Raw genomic sequence first — 15,499 nt, 5'->3', positions numbered from 1 at the left:
CAGAGGGACTGGGGACAAGGCATGGAGGGACAGGACAAGGGAATGGCTCCCACTGCCAGAAGGCAGGGATGGATGGGAGATTGGGAATTCCTGGCTGTGAGGGAATCCCTTCAGGTCTGGTCCCTCAGGTCCCAAACCACAGCTGGGCTGTGACATCCCCTCTCCCAGAGGAGCCTCCAGCTGTGGGATCTGGCACCAGAGGATGCTTTATCACACCTTGTTTAGCACCCTCCCAAGACAAAACACATCCAAGTGCGGGTTTTCCTCATGGCCAGGCTTCCCAAGAGTGGGAATAATCCCTGCCTGGGACTGGCTCTGCACAGAGCTGAGTTCCTCCTGTGGCAGCACTGCACCTTTCCACGTCCCTGCTGTAAAACTGAGTTATTCTGAGCTCAGAACTGACACCAAGTCAAGCTCCATCTGCTTCCACCACGGTAAAGACTCCTCTGAGGTCGCTCTGCTGAGCTGCCATGGCTCTCAGCTGAGGGTTTATTCTGGGCAGGGTGCAAGGCAGAGCTTTTGTGCTTTTTGAGTGCACAGCATCAGCAAGTGGGGAGGCTGGAGCAAGTAGAAAAGCACAACCATGACAGGAAGATCTCAGGAGATGCCTCTTCCCAAAGCCATTTTTTGCCACGTGGAATTTCCACAAGTTTCAGCAGAGTCAGAGAAGCATCCCACCCACACAATTTAATTCAGAGCTTGTTTTAAATTAAGCTGTTAAAAACTATCAAGAGGTGCAACGGCAGGATAAGAAGCGAATGCCACAGCAGCATTATCTCTGTACCCAACAAGAAACAGGATGACAAAGACTCAAGGAGTATTTCTGAGAGCAGAGAGGTTTTATGGAGAGCTGGAGGAGCAGGGAAGGCTGAGCAGCAGCACAGCAGGCAGGCAAGCAGGGACTCAGGAGTGGGATTTGCTCCAGAGACACAAATCACAGCCACCAGGAGCTGCGTGACAAATCCATTTGTGCTGGGCAAACAAGGACAGCCAAGCCAAGCCAAGGCTGCCCAAACCAGCAGCAGAGTCACTGACAGCTCAGAGGTGACGTGTCCCTGTCACTGTCACAGCACCTTGTGGGGAGCTCTGCTGCACCCCCAGCTCCCCCAGAGCCCAAATCAGCACTGACATTTCCAGAGATGCTAGAAATGCTGCATTTGGGCAGCCACCCATCCATGGGCTGGGCACCTGGAGAGGAGAAAGAGCCAAAGAGAGCTCAGAGCCCTTCCTGTGCCTAAAGGGGCTCCAGGAGATCAGTTGGGGACAAGGGATGGAGGGACAGGACACAGGGATGGCTTCCATGCCACAGGGCAGCAATGAGGTCAGGAGTCGCCGGGCCAGCAGTGCAAGGTCCTGAACTGCCAGGAAAACACAAACCTGAGTGACACACAGAGCTCTGTCACTGCCCAGCCTGGCAGCAAACAAACCCACAGCACAGCAAAGACCTTGGGGAGATGACATCTCAAGAGGAAATTTCCTTTATTCTCACCTTTTAGTCTGGGTAGACTGATTACTTTGGGGACACTGGATATTCCCTTAGGGACTGGACCCTGATCAGCCTCAAACCAATTTTCACTTTATTCTGTGGCTTATTTCCACCAAGAACAGCTCACAGCTTGTCCTAAGGAGACCCACATTCAGTGTGAAACAGAACATTTTTGGAGAGCTGAGTGATGCTGTTGGTGTTCCACCCCCAGAGGGAGGTTATTCCTGGGATCTCCTGTGCTCAGCAAAGTGCCACTTCCAGATGGAAATCCAACACATCCCCTGCTCCCAAATCATTCACAGAGCACCCCCAGGGTTTGGGAACCAGGGCTGGGGGGAGCAGCAGGGGCAGGTTCAGCTGCCAACACCTCCATGTGCCAATGGCCAAAACCAGCTCAGACACCTCCACCCAGCCCCATAAAATCGGGATTTTACTGCTCTCCCATTTATCCGTGGGATAAATGCCTCCTCCACACCCCTCAGGCATTGCAAGCAGGAAGCTGAGTGGGTTTGGAGAGCTCTGTTACACTCCCAGGGCACCAAAGCTCACTCAGGATGAACACAAACAACACTCAGGGAATGGGTTTTAGCTGCAAAACACCCCAGATGATGAAGCTGTGTCACTGCAGCAGCAGCAGCATTTTCCCATTGCCACCTCCACAGTCTGGTGGTCCCAAGGATGCTCTGGGAGCTGGGATTGTTGGCTCAGGATAAACCAGATCCCTGTGCCAAACACGTCCCCCTGCAGAGCCCCCAGAGCTGTTCTGGGCAGGTTCAGCCAAAGCTGAAGGTGTTTCTGCTATCTGCTGAACGTCCATCACAGCAGGGAAATAAATAACAAATAATCACAAAACAAGGGCTCATCTTCGGGGTTTTGCACTGGGGAAAAGCTGCTGGAAAGGAAAAGGGAAGGAGGGAAACCACTACAGATTGCATTATTCCATTTCCTCAGAGGGCCTGTGCCAGTGATCATGGCAAAGAGTGACAACTAAAGCAGAGCAAAACTTCTGTAGTAAAATGCTGGAGCCAGGCAAAGGCTCCCAGCCAGCATTTCCAGACCCCCTCTCCCACCTCAGCCTGCACCACCCTCTAAAAACATCACAGTCAAAGGGGTTCTATCAGAAGGCAAAGGCGGATTAATGGGAACAAACCTCAAGGAAAAAATCAATCTCCATGTCTGCCTTTCTGCAGCATCCAAGAGTTCACACCCTCACCTTGCCCTACCAAAGCAGTGCCATGTCCTTTATCTTTTTAAGTAACTAGAAAATACACCTATTTTCTTGGCCAAAACCACTGATGACTGCAAGAGAAAGAAGGATGATCCCAAATCTTTTCAATACCTGACACTTTTCCTTTCAGAGCCATCATCAGAGCATCACCCTCAGTGATGTCACAATATCTGAGGACAAGTAAATTATTTCTTTGTGGTTCTCCAGTGTTTCTCCATTTAAAAGGCAGGATAAAAAGCTCAGTCCTTCCCTGTTCCCATGGAGAAACAGGAGGGAGATGGCACAAGCAAGAGCAAAGCTCCCAGAGCTCCAGGATGACCATGGCAGACAGGTCCTAATTTGATTTTCCATCACTTTGGAGCTCTCTAAAAGCCAGACAAGTGGCAAACCCTTTTTCTCTCTTTTTGTCACATCTGTAAATGATGGGCAAAATGAAAAGATCAGAGTCTACAAATGGTTTCAGCTCTAGAAACCATTTGTAGACACCAAAGGAAAAAACTAGGAAAAAAAAAAGGAAAAAAAAAACCCAAAAAACCAAAAAAACAGGAAAAAAAAAAGGAAAAAAAACAGGGAAAAAAACAGGGGAAAAAGAAAACAGGGGGAAAAAAACTAGGGAAAAAAAAAAAACAGGGAAAAAAAAAAAAACCCAGGGAAAAAAAAGCAGGGAAAAAAAAAACCAAAACCAAAAAAACAGGGGAAAAAAAAAAAAAAAACAGGGAAAAAAAAAACAGGGGAAAAAAAACAGGGGAAAAAAAAACGGGAAAAAAAAACAGGGAAAAAAAAAACAGGGAAAAAAAAAACAGGGAAAAAAAAAACAGGGAAAAAAAAAACAGGGAAAAAAAAACAGGAAAAAAAAACCAGGGAAAAAAAAAACCAGGGAAAAAAAAAACAGGAAAAAAAAAAAACAGGGAAAAAAAAAACAGGGAAAAAAAAAACAGGGAAAAAAAAAACAGGGAAAAAAAAAACAGGGAAAAAAATAAATAAAAGAAAAATATATAAATACAGCCGTCAGATTGCACAGCAGGGAGAGGATTTATCACTGCTGGGACACAGGCCTTTCCCCACAGGCTGCCTTCCCCAATTGCCAATCCTCCCAGCTGGCAGGGAGCCCTGGGGGAATCCAGACACCTCAGCAGTCCCTGGACATCCACTCCCAGCATCATTTACTCCCAAGCTCAGCCACTTGCAGCAATATTTATTTTTGTAATCCCGGCCCCAGAGCTGTTCTCCACAGCTCTGCCATTTAGCAAGCATTAAAGCTGATGGGGCATGAGACACAACAGGGTTTTCCTCACAGCCCTGTCCAAGAGCTGACAGCCACAAGTCTTTTAGGCAGGATTTATTTCATACCTTTCCTTCACAGGACGGAAAAAAAAAAAACAAAAAACCAACATAAAAACAGGGAAAAAATGCAACAGCCTTTTGGAATCAAACATATGGGATCAGTCACCAAATGTGGGAGCAGAATATCTCAGGAGCTTCAGGCAATGCTGAAGCACAGCAACAAGTTTTAGGGTGGCCAGACAAAAGCATGCAGGAGAAGACCAACTCCAGGCTGCCCCACAGTTGTATTTCACTTCCAGCTTGAAGTTTCCAGAAAATCCTCTCTAAAAAGGAAGAATTGAGTCAGGGGTCCAGTTTGCAGCTCTCCATGTTAAAAGGAGATTTGAGGTCACTGCCACCCCTTCCCTTTGTGTTTCCTGGCTGTGGTTTTTAGACCGGGGAAATGTGGCAGTGCCTCAGTCCTGAGGGGCTGGAGCTGCCAAAAGCACCAAGGATGCTCCTTCTCCCCACCTTCCCAGCCAATCCAGACAGAACCATCAGCAGATCCAGCCTGGGAGACACCAGATGGCTTTGCTGGGTCAGGCACTGGAATTGCACAGCCCCAGGACCTCCTGTTCCCTCTGATTTGAACTGCACAGCCCAGGCAGAGGCACCGGGGGCTGATAAAGCCCATGAGCTGCTCACACAGCTGATAGCACCAAGTGCTGCTGGCTGGGAAACTGGGAACAGTTTGGGAGCTCCAGGGTCAGGCTGACCTTGGGCACAGCAGCAGGGAACAGCAACCAGTCCCAGTTCTGTCCAAACCCATCTCTCAGCAGCTCCAGCAGGGCTGATTCTCCTCAGATTGAGCCCAGCTCAGGCTTGAAGAGGGACAGGACACAGGGAATGGTTTCCCATGGCCAGATGGGATTTTGGGAAGGAATTCCTGGCTGGGAGGGTGGGCAGGCCCTGGCACAGGGTGCCCAGAGCAGCTGTGGCTGCCCCTGGATCCCTGGAAGTGTCCAATTCTCCACCACTTCACCCTTTGGCAGCTTCAACCCAATGTTTGCTCACCCTTGCAGAGGTCAGAGCCCTGAGGTGGTGCAGGAAATCTGGGCTCCCTGCACTGGTGTTCAATGGCTGCACAAAAACCTCAAGATATCCTTCTCTGAGCAAAGAGCAGCCTGGAGAGACGCAAGAATCCCTCAATTTAACTCACAGCATCCTTAAGTTTGGAAAACACCCCTAAGAGTTGAAGTCCAACCTTCACCTTCGAGTCCAGCCAGTAACCTGTGCCAGGTCCAGCACTAAACCACGTCCCCAAGTGCCACATCTGCAGTCCCAAAGTGCCACATCTGCACCTCTTTTTGGAGATGTGACACCTCCAATCCAGCCTGTTCAACAGCCACCACCTCATTACCCTCACACAGAGCACACAACCAGCAGGCAGCTGCCCTGCACTTCACAAACCTCGATCCCAAAATTGGATCTGAAACCTTGCAGTTCACAAGCCTTGGTCCCAAAATTTAAATTAAAGAAAAAAACCCCAAAAAACTGAAAAAACCTGATAACCAAACAAAAAAACCCACCAAAAACCCCAAAACCAAAAAACCCCAACCCCCCTCAAAATCCCCAACGCCCCCAAAAAAACTCCAAAACAAAACAACCCACAAAAAAACCCCAAAAACCTGCCAAAAAAATACCCCCAAAAAAACCACCAAAAAAACCCAATCCCTCCATAAAAAAACCCCAAATAAAACCCAACAAAAACTGCAAATAAAACCCCAAAAAAATCCACAAGAAAAGTCAACAAAAAAAAGCCAACCAAAAAAAAACCAAAAAAAACCCAACCAATAAAACCCCAAAAACCCAACAAAAACTAACCCCCCAAAAAAACAAACAAATAAAAAAACCCAAAACAAAAAAAAGCCAACAAAAAAACCCCAAAAACAAAAAAAAGGAAAAAAACACCCAAAAACTCCCAAAACAAAAACCAAAAAACACCCCAAAAAAACCAAAGAAGCACTTGAAAAAAACCCCAAAAATAAAAATAAACCCAAGAAAAGAAAAGAAAGGCACCCTGGAGGGGGACTTACAGAGCAGCAGCAGCAGCCCCAGCACAGTTGCTGCCTGGCTGTGGAGTGCTGCGGGAGCCCCATCCCCGAAGCCCTGCTGATATCCAGGTTTAATAGAGCTGATAAGGGCGAGCTGGAACAGCTCTTACGCACTGCAGGTTTTATCTGAGGCACAGCACACTTGTTACAGACCCTCTCTTATCAGCACTGCAAATATCAGCCCAGATAAGGGCAGGCACAAAATGCCTGGGAAGGTGCAGAGAGTGGAGCGGGCACGTTGGGGTTTGTGACTCCTTTGGCCTCAGCTGCCCTTGGTGCTCGCCCCAAGCTCAACATCCAACCCCAAATCTGCTCCAGGAGAGCAGGATCCAAGCCAGGCTTTAGGATGTGTCCTTCCAGGGAACCCTGCAGGTGAGCTGCAAAGTTCAGGGAAATAAGGGAAAAGCCATTATTTCCCCTGAGTTGGGAGAGAAGTCAAAAGAGCAAAGTGATTTCCTCACGGGTCCAGTACAGCTCAATATAACCAATTACCCCAGAAATTTGGATTTAAGGACTCTGTTGAACCCCTTCTGTCATGAGAGTGAGCTGAGCCTTTGAGAAACACAGAGGACATAAAAATTTAAGCTTATTGTGCTGTTAGAAGTGGATCTGTACCTGCTCATCACAGGGCAGCTCTGAGAGCCTGGACACCAGGTCAGGGCTTCCCAACAAGCCCCCAGGCTTCCCTCCTGAGCCATATTGTCACTCTAACCCTGGGGTGGCCATCACATCAGCTCCAGGAGGGATTTCCAGCCCAAAAGACCCATCCAATTTTGCCATGAACGAGCCAGCCTTCCTCCTGACACCCCAGAGCATGCAGAGGAGCCACCCCCTGCCCCAGGGGACACTGAGGCAGAGATTCCCTCCCAGAACCATTGCAGAACGATTCCCTGCAGCTGCTGGGGCTCAGCAAAGCCCAGCACAAGGCTTGGAGCTGAAACCTGCCCAGGTGCATGGCCAGGGAAGGACAATCCCCTCCCACACTGCCCCATCCCTTAAGCCCACAAGCAGCTTTATTTATTTCCCTCGGCAGAGCACAAGTGTCCAGGAGCCCTGGCAGGGTTTGTGTTTGGGAATCACAGTGACCTTGTGAGGCACACAAGGCTCTCCCTGCCAGCCTCAGGCACACCAGAGCAGCTTTATCCCCACCACACCGACATCTCAGCATCTGCAGCTGTCTCACAGCACATTCCTTCAGCACTCAGCTCTCCCAGAGATCCAAATCCAAAAAACCCCAAACAAACACATCCCTACGCAGAGGAGACAGATTAGGGACCAGTTGTGATAAGGGAAAGCATCTCCAGCCGAGCTGTCAACCTTGCACTTTAAATCAGCCTTTTAATGAGGGCTTCGAGCTCTGTGCCTCTGGGTGATTAACTCCCAGCTAAGGAGGAGCTGAGCAGCTTCACTCTGACAGCAGATCCGGCCTCCATCCTGCACCCAGGCAAGCAGGAGATGATCCTGCAAGCTGCAGCCACCACCAACTGATGCTAAAAACCATGCAGGGAGGGGAAATCAGCCCAAAAACCAGAGCCTGCCACCACTCTGTATTCACAGAGCATCAGAAAGTGGGGTGGGAGCTGCCAGTCCCCAGCTCTAGGGCACAGGGGAAAAGGAGACAGCAATATCTGTATTTTTGGCAGGCATTTTGGTATCTAAGAGCTGGAAAACAGGGATTACAAATCCAGTGTCCCAAGTGCAGAGCAATCCTTGATGATGAGTGTAATTTGCACGTGAACAGGAACACATCTAAAAATAGGTGCTTGAGAAGGTCTCACCTCACCTCATGGCTTGATGAATTCCAGGGTTCCCAAATCCCCCAAATGCACAGATCTCAAGGACTGTTCAGGCATTACTGCTGTGCAGATCTCCAAGATCAACCATGGATGAGGAAATCCAAGCCCAAAATGCTTGAGGGAAACAGAGCAAATCACACCTGGACACCCAAAGCAGGACCCAGGAGCTGCCTCTTTGCTGGGCTTCAAACTGCAACAGGACTGACTGACAGCCTGAAATCTCACTGACAAGATTCCTGAAGAATTAGCAGGCAGATGGACACCAAAATTCCCCACAATATCTGCAAATAATCACTGTTTGATCAGGAAACTGCCTAAAAACCATCACCTACCTGACAGCCTTGAGGAATAATTTCTTTACAGGGCTGCTTCATGCAAGAAAGGAGAATTACAGAATCATCACAGAAAGGTTTGGGTAGGAAGGGGTCTTAAAAATCATCATTTTCCATGGGCAGGGACACCTTCCACTAGCCCAGGTTGCTCAGAGTAGTTGGGAAGAGACACAGCCTGGATTTGAACAAACACTTCCCACCTTCTCCAAAAGAGCCTTTTCTTCCTCTGAGGAAGGTCAAGGGGTTGGATGACTCTTTGCTACACCAACAGCTGGGACATGCAGGAAATATTTTAATCCCAAGGAAAGCGTTAATTACCACTTGGCAAAAAAAAAAAAAAGGCAAAAAAAAAAAAAAGCACCAATGCAGACAACAAAATCCACCCAAATATCAGAGAGTGCCCTCAGCACAGGGGTAAATCCCTGTAAACAAACCTAAGCCCTCTCTGTCCCTCCCAGGGACTGGGTTTAAGCTGTAACCTGGGAAGCCCCCAGCCCTACCCTGTCCCTTGGGGCAGCACTGAGGACACAGATCCCGGTTTTATCCCCATTCCCCAAGGTTTTACTGGGACAGGAGCCCTGCAGCCAGCACACGGGGCTGAGATGGGGTCACACACAGAGGGACACCCCCAGGGCCACGTCCCTCCCTCCTGGCAAGGTCCAGCGCAATTTCACAGCACAGCAAGCCAGCCTTGAGCCTCAAATCCTCCCCAAGCTCTTAAGTGCCCTGCTCAGGATTAGCTCTGCTTCCCAAGAATGCTGTGGAACACCCTGAGCATCCCCTGGCACCGTCAGGCGCCGATTCCCAAGTCAGGAAATGGAATGCATTTTGTTTTGCTGCAGTTCTGCAGAACACTGACTTGATTTTAGACTTGATTTATGATTAGGTGACTGTCAGCTCAAGAGATTCATCAATACCAGCTAAGTGGCCCAAATATAATCTCCCAGAGTGGCTCAGGAGAACACGCGGATGGATGTTGGAGGGTACAACCAGTCCATTACATCTTTTTAAAGGCTACACCCAAAAATACCTCTTAGAGGAAACTCTGGGTTTCACCTTGGACTATTTCAGTCACATCCAAGCTGCTTTCCCTGGGCAAACGTGAGCCTGGAACTCAGCACAGCTAAAAACAGCCAAGGACCAGAATATTTCTGCTCTGTGCATTTCACCTCGGGCTGGGGGAGGGACAAAGTTTCATTTCACCTCAGCGAGGAGGAAAGGGAAGCAAAACACAGGGGCCAGGCATTTATGAAGCGGTTTTACAAGTTGCAGCAGGATTTAAAGTAAATAAATAAAAAAAAATCAAAGGCAAGCTGACATCTAAGGGGGAAAGTGGGAGAGAAAAAGCTGCTGTGGCACAGCACCACGTGGTGAAACTCCGAAAGTGAAACAGATTCTCCTGAGCATTCCCAGCCAGCAAGAGAACAAACTCACAGTCCATCACCGCCAGGATCCAGCAGCCCGGAGCCCCAGCTCCTCATGGAAACTGTGGCTCCAGCACGGACAGGGATGCAGGGAGGGCAGAAGGGCTCAGGACTAAGGCATTACACTAAAACCAGTCCAGGCTCTTCCCAAGGAAGAGATTAACCACCAGCAGGGCTCTGCACAGATGGGGATGGTGCCCAGATTTGTGCAGCACCCCAGGAACGGTGCGATTTCCCCCTCTCCTATCCCCAGTTCATCCTTCATCCAGCAGGGAGGAAAAAGGAAATAAAACCAGCTCAAGAGTCACACCCACAAAAAACAGTCCAAAAAAGAAACATTTTCATTTTCACTTTTCATCATCAGGACCAATCCTGCCCAAGGACCAGGAGAACAACAAAACAGACAGAGCTCTATCCCAACCTGAGATGGATTCCAAATGTGGAAACATGGAATGTATGGAGGCACGGACACAAAAACCTTCCCAGCTGCCACCCCAGAAGCTCCTTGTTTGAACACCCTGTACCTTGAAGCCACTCCTTGGCAGAAACCTTCTACAAATATTTAATTGCATATAAAAAATAAAACCTTTTTTGTTGTTTGTCAGGCTATTGAGCAATGACAGACTATTGCACCAAATATTCAGGCAGTTGTCCTGCCAGTATCTGTGGGTACTTCTGGAGGAAGTGGAGAGAACACAGTGGTTTGCTAAAGAGGAAAAAGCAGCAGAGCCAAACACCAATGTGCAGCAATTTAATTTATTTTTTTTAAAGTCAAGACATGCATTGAAGTAGCTGTATCTAATCACTGTTTATAGAGGGGCTGGCAGGCAAAGGCAACTGCCATAAAGTGTTTCAAACCCCTTTTCCCAGCACCATGCTCAGAGCGTTCCTGCAAGGGGCTGCAGGCACCAGGAGCAGGGTGGAGGGGGATATTTGGTGTGGGAAGAAGGGAGGGGGATGAGGAGCCTGGCTCCTAAACTGGAACTGCTCTGAGGAGGTGGCAGCCCCTGCGCTCCTCAGCAGGGCCAGGGAACGGGCTCCTCGGTGTGACACTGCCCTCTCCTGAGCACGGCCACTGCTCAGCCCAGCCCTGCCCTCAACAGGGACTCTGGGCAGCCCTGGAACGCCCTGCAATAGATTAATAAAATAAAACACCACTCACCCACGGCAGCTCCAGCAGAACCCGCAGCAGGACAAGACTCAATTACCCCATACTGAGCTCGTTGGAGCCTAATTAGCAGCGGCTGCAGCCTAATGAAGCAAAGTGGCTGCCAGGTGGGTCCCATCTCTTCATCTCAGAGGGTGCAACTGGAGGAGCTTTAAGGTCCTTTCCAACCCAAACCACCCCACAAATATCATCATGAAGGTGCAAAGCATCTCAGGAACGGAAGCACAACCTCTGTGGGTGCTTCATCTCAACAAAAAGGAGATTAAATCCTGCACTGCAGACTCCAAGGAAAGCGTGTTCCTATCCCACTGTGTTTGCAGGAAAGCCCTGAGTGCCCCTCCAGGTCCAGCCCCACCTTCCCCACAAGCCCTGAGCTGCACCAGGGAATTTCAAAGGTACAATCATTGCCTTTTATCTTCACCCTCGGGAAGACTCACAGAGCAAGTCAAAGGACAATATTCCCCCCAGGTGTGTCTGGTTAAAGGGCACCCAGACCTCACTTCCACCACCTGTGAGCATCAAAGTGCCTCTGACACAAATCAGGGTGAAGGAGCCACCTGCTCCCTGCATCTTTAACCTCCAACTACAACAGCCCTTGCACCTGGTTGTTACTCCAACCCACATGTTAAAAACCCACAAAAAACACCCCTAAATACACTGATTTTGGCAAGGTGACTTTAAGGCAGTTACTTGAATCAAATACACCTGGGTACACAGTTAATGGGTAAAAGTACAACAAAGGGCTGTCCCTTCACAGCTGGTTCTGTGTCTCGTTATAACCTTCCTGATTTATCAAGCAATTTATTGCCTTGCTAAAAACCAGACCCTTTGTCATTAATTCTGAGCCAGCAGTTTCTGAATGTACAACGTGACACCAAATCAATTGATCTGACCAAGACTCATTCTCCTTCCAAGACAAACACCGGTTGTGCTTTGCTGAATTCATGGCAGGGAAAAGTGTAACAAGCAGAACACGCTCATTTAGTAAAAAAAGTACAGCTTGACAGAGACACCCACTCTAAAATTAACTCTGCCATCAAAGCAGAGCTTGTATTTGCCTCTGAAGAAGCACCTCCTAAATCACAGAGAAATATTCTGCAGCTCCACATTGCTGGGGTAGCAGCGTGAAGATGTTTCAAAGCTTGGCAGAGGAGGAGATGTTAAAATAACAGGCTTTAAGGAGTCAGGATGCATCACTGCTCAGGTGGATAAAGGCTGGCTAATGAATTAATGGACCATTTTCCATAGCAAGCTGATGAGGAAAATGGACACGCCAGACAAAATGCGAGGCAGGAAATCCATTTACCTCAGCTTTTCCCCGGCCACACCTGCCAAGTGTAAGCTGGTAATTTGTGAGGGGGAAAGAAGGGAGAAGGCTGTTATCCTGCATGGGTGATCCAAAGCCCAAAAAAGCTCTTTAAGAAGCAGCACCACTCTGACTTGTACTTGCTAATCAGCAGCAATCTAAATTTCCTGGCAGCTGGGGCATCCTGAGGAGACTCCAGCACCCGGGATTTATGTTCTCCGTGTACAATGTAACTTTCTAATGGAGAAAAATCCACACGGGCTCCTTCCCACCGGGACAAAGAGCCAGCAAAGAGAACCATAATTCATTATTTTTAAAGTTCCACATGCAGTATGGCTCTGCCTGTTCCTGACATCTATCCCTAATCCCTCTCCAGCCCCAAAATAACCCTTAAGCCAACACGATTACACACAGCAAGAGCGGCTGGAAGGACCCAGCCCTACAATCCCGGAGCACGGCGAGTTCCACACAGCCAGGTTTTTCCTGGCTGGAGAATCCCCATTTCCATCTCGCCAGGGGTGAAATTTCACAGCTTCCACACCAGGAATTGCTCCAGCAGCCCTTTTCCAGAGCAGGGCTCACATGCCGACTGCAACTCCTCCATGCCCAGTTTTCCGGGCGGGGAACGGACAGGACGTGGGTGAGGGTTTCAATAAAACAGCAACGAGACAATTTTCCCTCTCTATTTTCCCTCAATTACTCTTTTTTTTTTTTTTTTGCATTAGTTTCTTTGCCAAGCATCAAGTGACACCCTCTTATATTCACCTTTTTTCACCCTCCCTGCTCAGTGCTCGCTGGAAATTTGGGGTCTTGAAGCTGCCGGGGAATGTCACCAGGACATCCCTGAGCATCCTCAGGGAGCTGGATGGGCACCGAGCGCTCCTCCAGATGGACCAGCAACAACAAATAAATCAATCCCTCTCGGGATTGTGCTGCCTCAGGATTTTACAGCTCCGGACAGCAGCGGTGCGAAGCCCTGGACCGGCGGGACGCTGCAGATCCATCACCTCACACGGAACCGGAGCGCTCCCTGCTAAACAGGCAGGGCCCGAAGGGGAGCAGCGCTCTCCGCATCCACACCCGGACACTTCGGGGGTCCCGGGGACCGGAGGGGGCTCCCCGGGTGGGTACACACCCACATCCCACATCCCACATTCCCAGCACCGGGAGCCGCCGCTCGCATCCCCAACTTGGCTCGGGATGCTGAGGGTGGGGTGGGGAGGGGGCACGCAGGGCACGGAAACACAAACACCTTTGGGGGCAAAGCGCACACCTTTGGGGGCAAAGCACACACTTTTTGGGCAAAGCACACACCTTTTGGGCAAAGCACACACCTTTGGGGGCAAAGCACACACCTTTGGGGGCAAAGCACACACCTTTGGGGGCAAAGCAGCGCGGCTCCGCACCCCGCAGCAGCTCCTGGGGGTGCCGCCAGCCCGGCAGCGCTGTCCCAGCCGCAGCCGCTCAGCATCCCCGCAGCCCCCAGCCCTCCCTGCCCTCCCCGTTACCTGCAGCCGCCGGCAGATCCGCCAGGTTGCCGAGCCCCGGGAAAGGGCAGCCCGGCCCCGGCGGCGGGGCAGTGCCAGGGCCGGCAGCGAAGGGCGCAGGGACGGCGCTGGCACGGCCGCGGCCCCGCAGCCCGGCTCGGCTCGGCTCGGGAGCGGGGCGGGCGCTGGGCCGGGCTCGGCTCCGCCCCGGGCGGCGCGGGAGGAGCGCAGGGACGGCGGCGGCAGCAGGAGAAGGAGGAGGAGAAGAAAAGGAAGCTGCACCCAAGCGTGCGGAGTTCTTTTCTTTAGGGCTGCGAGCGAACCCCCACCAGAACTGCGAGTTCCGATTTTGGGGGGCCAGGGAAATGTTGGAGCAGCCCTTGGCGCTGTGCCGGGGATTTGGGAATGCTGAGCCCCTAAAGGGCAGCGAGCACCCCGGAATCACAGAATGGGTTGGGACGGAAGGGAACTTAAGGATCATCACATTCCAGCCCCCCTTTCCACTGTCCCGGGTTGTTCCAAGCCCGTCCAGCCTGGCGTTGGACACTTGCAGGGATGGGGCAGGAGGGATGTTCTGTGTTCCCCCCTAGTTGAATAAAAAAGGATCAGGTGCAGGTTTGGGCTGTGCAACCTCCTGATTTCTCCCCACCTTTCCAACTCGCCCTTCGTTTTCTCTACCCCTTTATCAGCTCACCTGGTCCTGCGTTAGATCCTGAACTCCCAACTGTGCAGGTGGACCTGATCTCCACACTGAGGCCACCCTGCTGTGGCATTTTGGGAAGGATGAGTGTTCTGTTGGACCTACACCATGCTCAGGACTTGTTTTCCTCACACTGCAGCAGCGCACGTTATTTGGGATGAGAAGGATGCCCAAGCCTGCCCAGCTCTGTGGCCAAAACTCAGCTGTGTCCTGGCTGTGAATCCTTTGCCCTTCTTGATGCAAGGTGACAAAACACTTGGCTGACAGCAACAGATTCATTTTTTTCCCTGCAAATTGGCCATTTCCCACTTTTTTGGCCCAGCCCTGAAGTAGACTGATCCAAGCAGAGCTAAAGGAAGGGATGTGCTGTCAAAATAACAAGCAAGCACAAGCCAAATGCCAGACTCCTCTTCACTGAGGCAGACTAAGCTGAGAGGTCGCTGACAACTGGCACTTTTCCTTGGAGAAACAGAAATAATCCTGCAGCACCCAGCAGTAGGGAAAGACTGGAGGTGAAAAATGAGAATTTAGACTCCGATCCAAGCAAGGAGCAGCACAGCAGAGGAGCTGTGGGGTTGAGGTACAGGCAGCTGTCCTGGCAGCCCTTTGCCAAGTGCTTCTCCTTCCAGCACTGCTGACAGGAGAGATTGCAGAATCACAAGCCTGAGAGCTGTGATGACCTTAAATCCTGATGAAAATCTCTCCTGTGGGAGCATTTTATTTGCTGCCTGGTTTAGGATGTGTTTTCCTGCAGGCTTGGGGTGGATGTACAGGAGGGGACAGGACAGATGCAGATATTCCAAGGCAATAATAAAGTCTGGTGCCTTTGCCAAACTTCAAACATCGTTGGTTTTGTGCCTAAGGATTGCCTTTTAACTTCAGCAGAAAGAGTTCAGCCCTTTGTAAGATCAAGGGGAAAATCTTTTTTTCTGGCACCAAGAGGAAATACTCTTCAAACTCGTGAGGTTCCAGAAATCCTGCAGATGCTCGCAGCACCAGCCAGTCAGTTCCTCACAGCATCCATTTGCTGAGGAAAGTGCCTCTGAAAAGAGACAGAGTTTGCACATTTCCAGAATATTTCTGTGACTTGGCCAGTTGAATCTGACACAGGATCCTGCCAGGATGCAGGGCTGGGGAGGGATTTGTTCTGCAGCCACTCCAAGCAGCTGTGAGCACAAGGACAAAGCAAATATAC

General features: G+C 50.2%; 1 protein-coding gene across 20 annotated transcripts in view; it reads right to left on the bottom strand.

Annotated features, from left to right (window-relative positions):
- The window catches only part of GDPD5 (glycerophosphodiester phosphodiesterase domain containing 5), a 100,643-nt gene extending 86,827 nt beyond the window's left edge, over positions 1–13,816 (bottom strand). For 19 of the 20 annotated variants that reach the window (XR_012577594.1, XR_012577597.1, XR_012577598.1 and 16 more), the window contains exon 1: positions 13,626–13,816. The gene's annotated coding sequence lies outside the window, so the exon portion shown is untranslated. Of the gene's footprint in view, positions 1–6,073; positions 6,205–13,625 lie in introns of those variants that run through there. The other variant, XR_012577602.1, reaches the window with a different exon arrangement.
- Between the last annotated feature and the right edge of the window lie 1,683 nt (positions 13,817–15,499).

This window comes from Zonotrichia albicollis, chromosome 2, assembly GCF_047830755.1.
Source record: "Zonotrichia albicollis isolate bZonAlb1 chromosome 2, bZonAlb1.hap1, whole genome shotgun sequence".
NCBI lineage: Eukaryota > Metazoa > Chordata > Aves > Passeriformes > Passerellidae > Zonotrichia > Zonotrichia albicollis.
The sequence above is the reverse complement of the archived record's forward strand: the minus strand, read 5'-3'. Positions and strand labels throughout refer to the sequence as shown.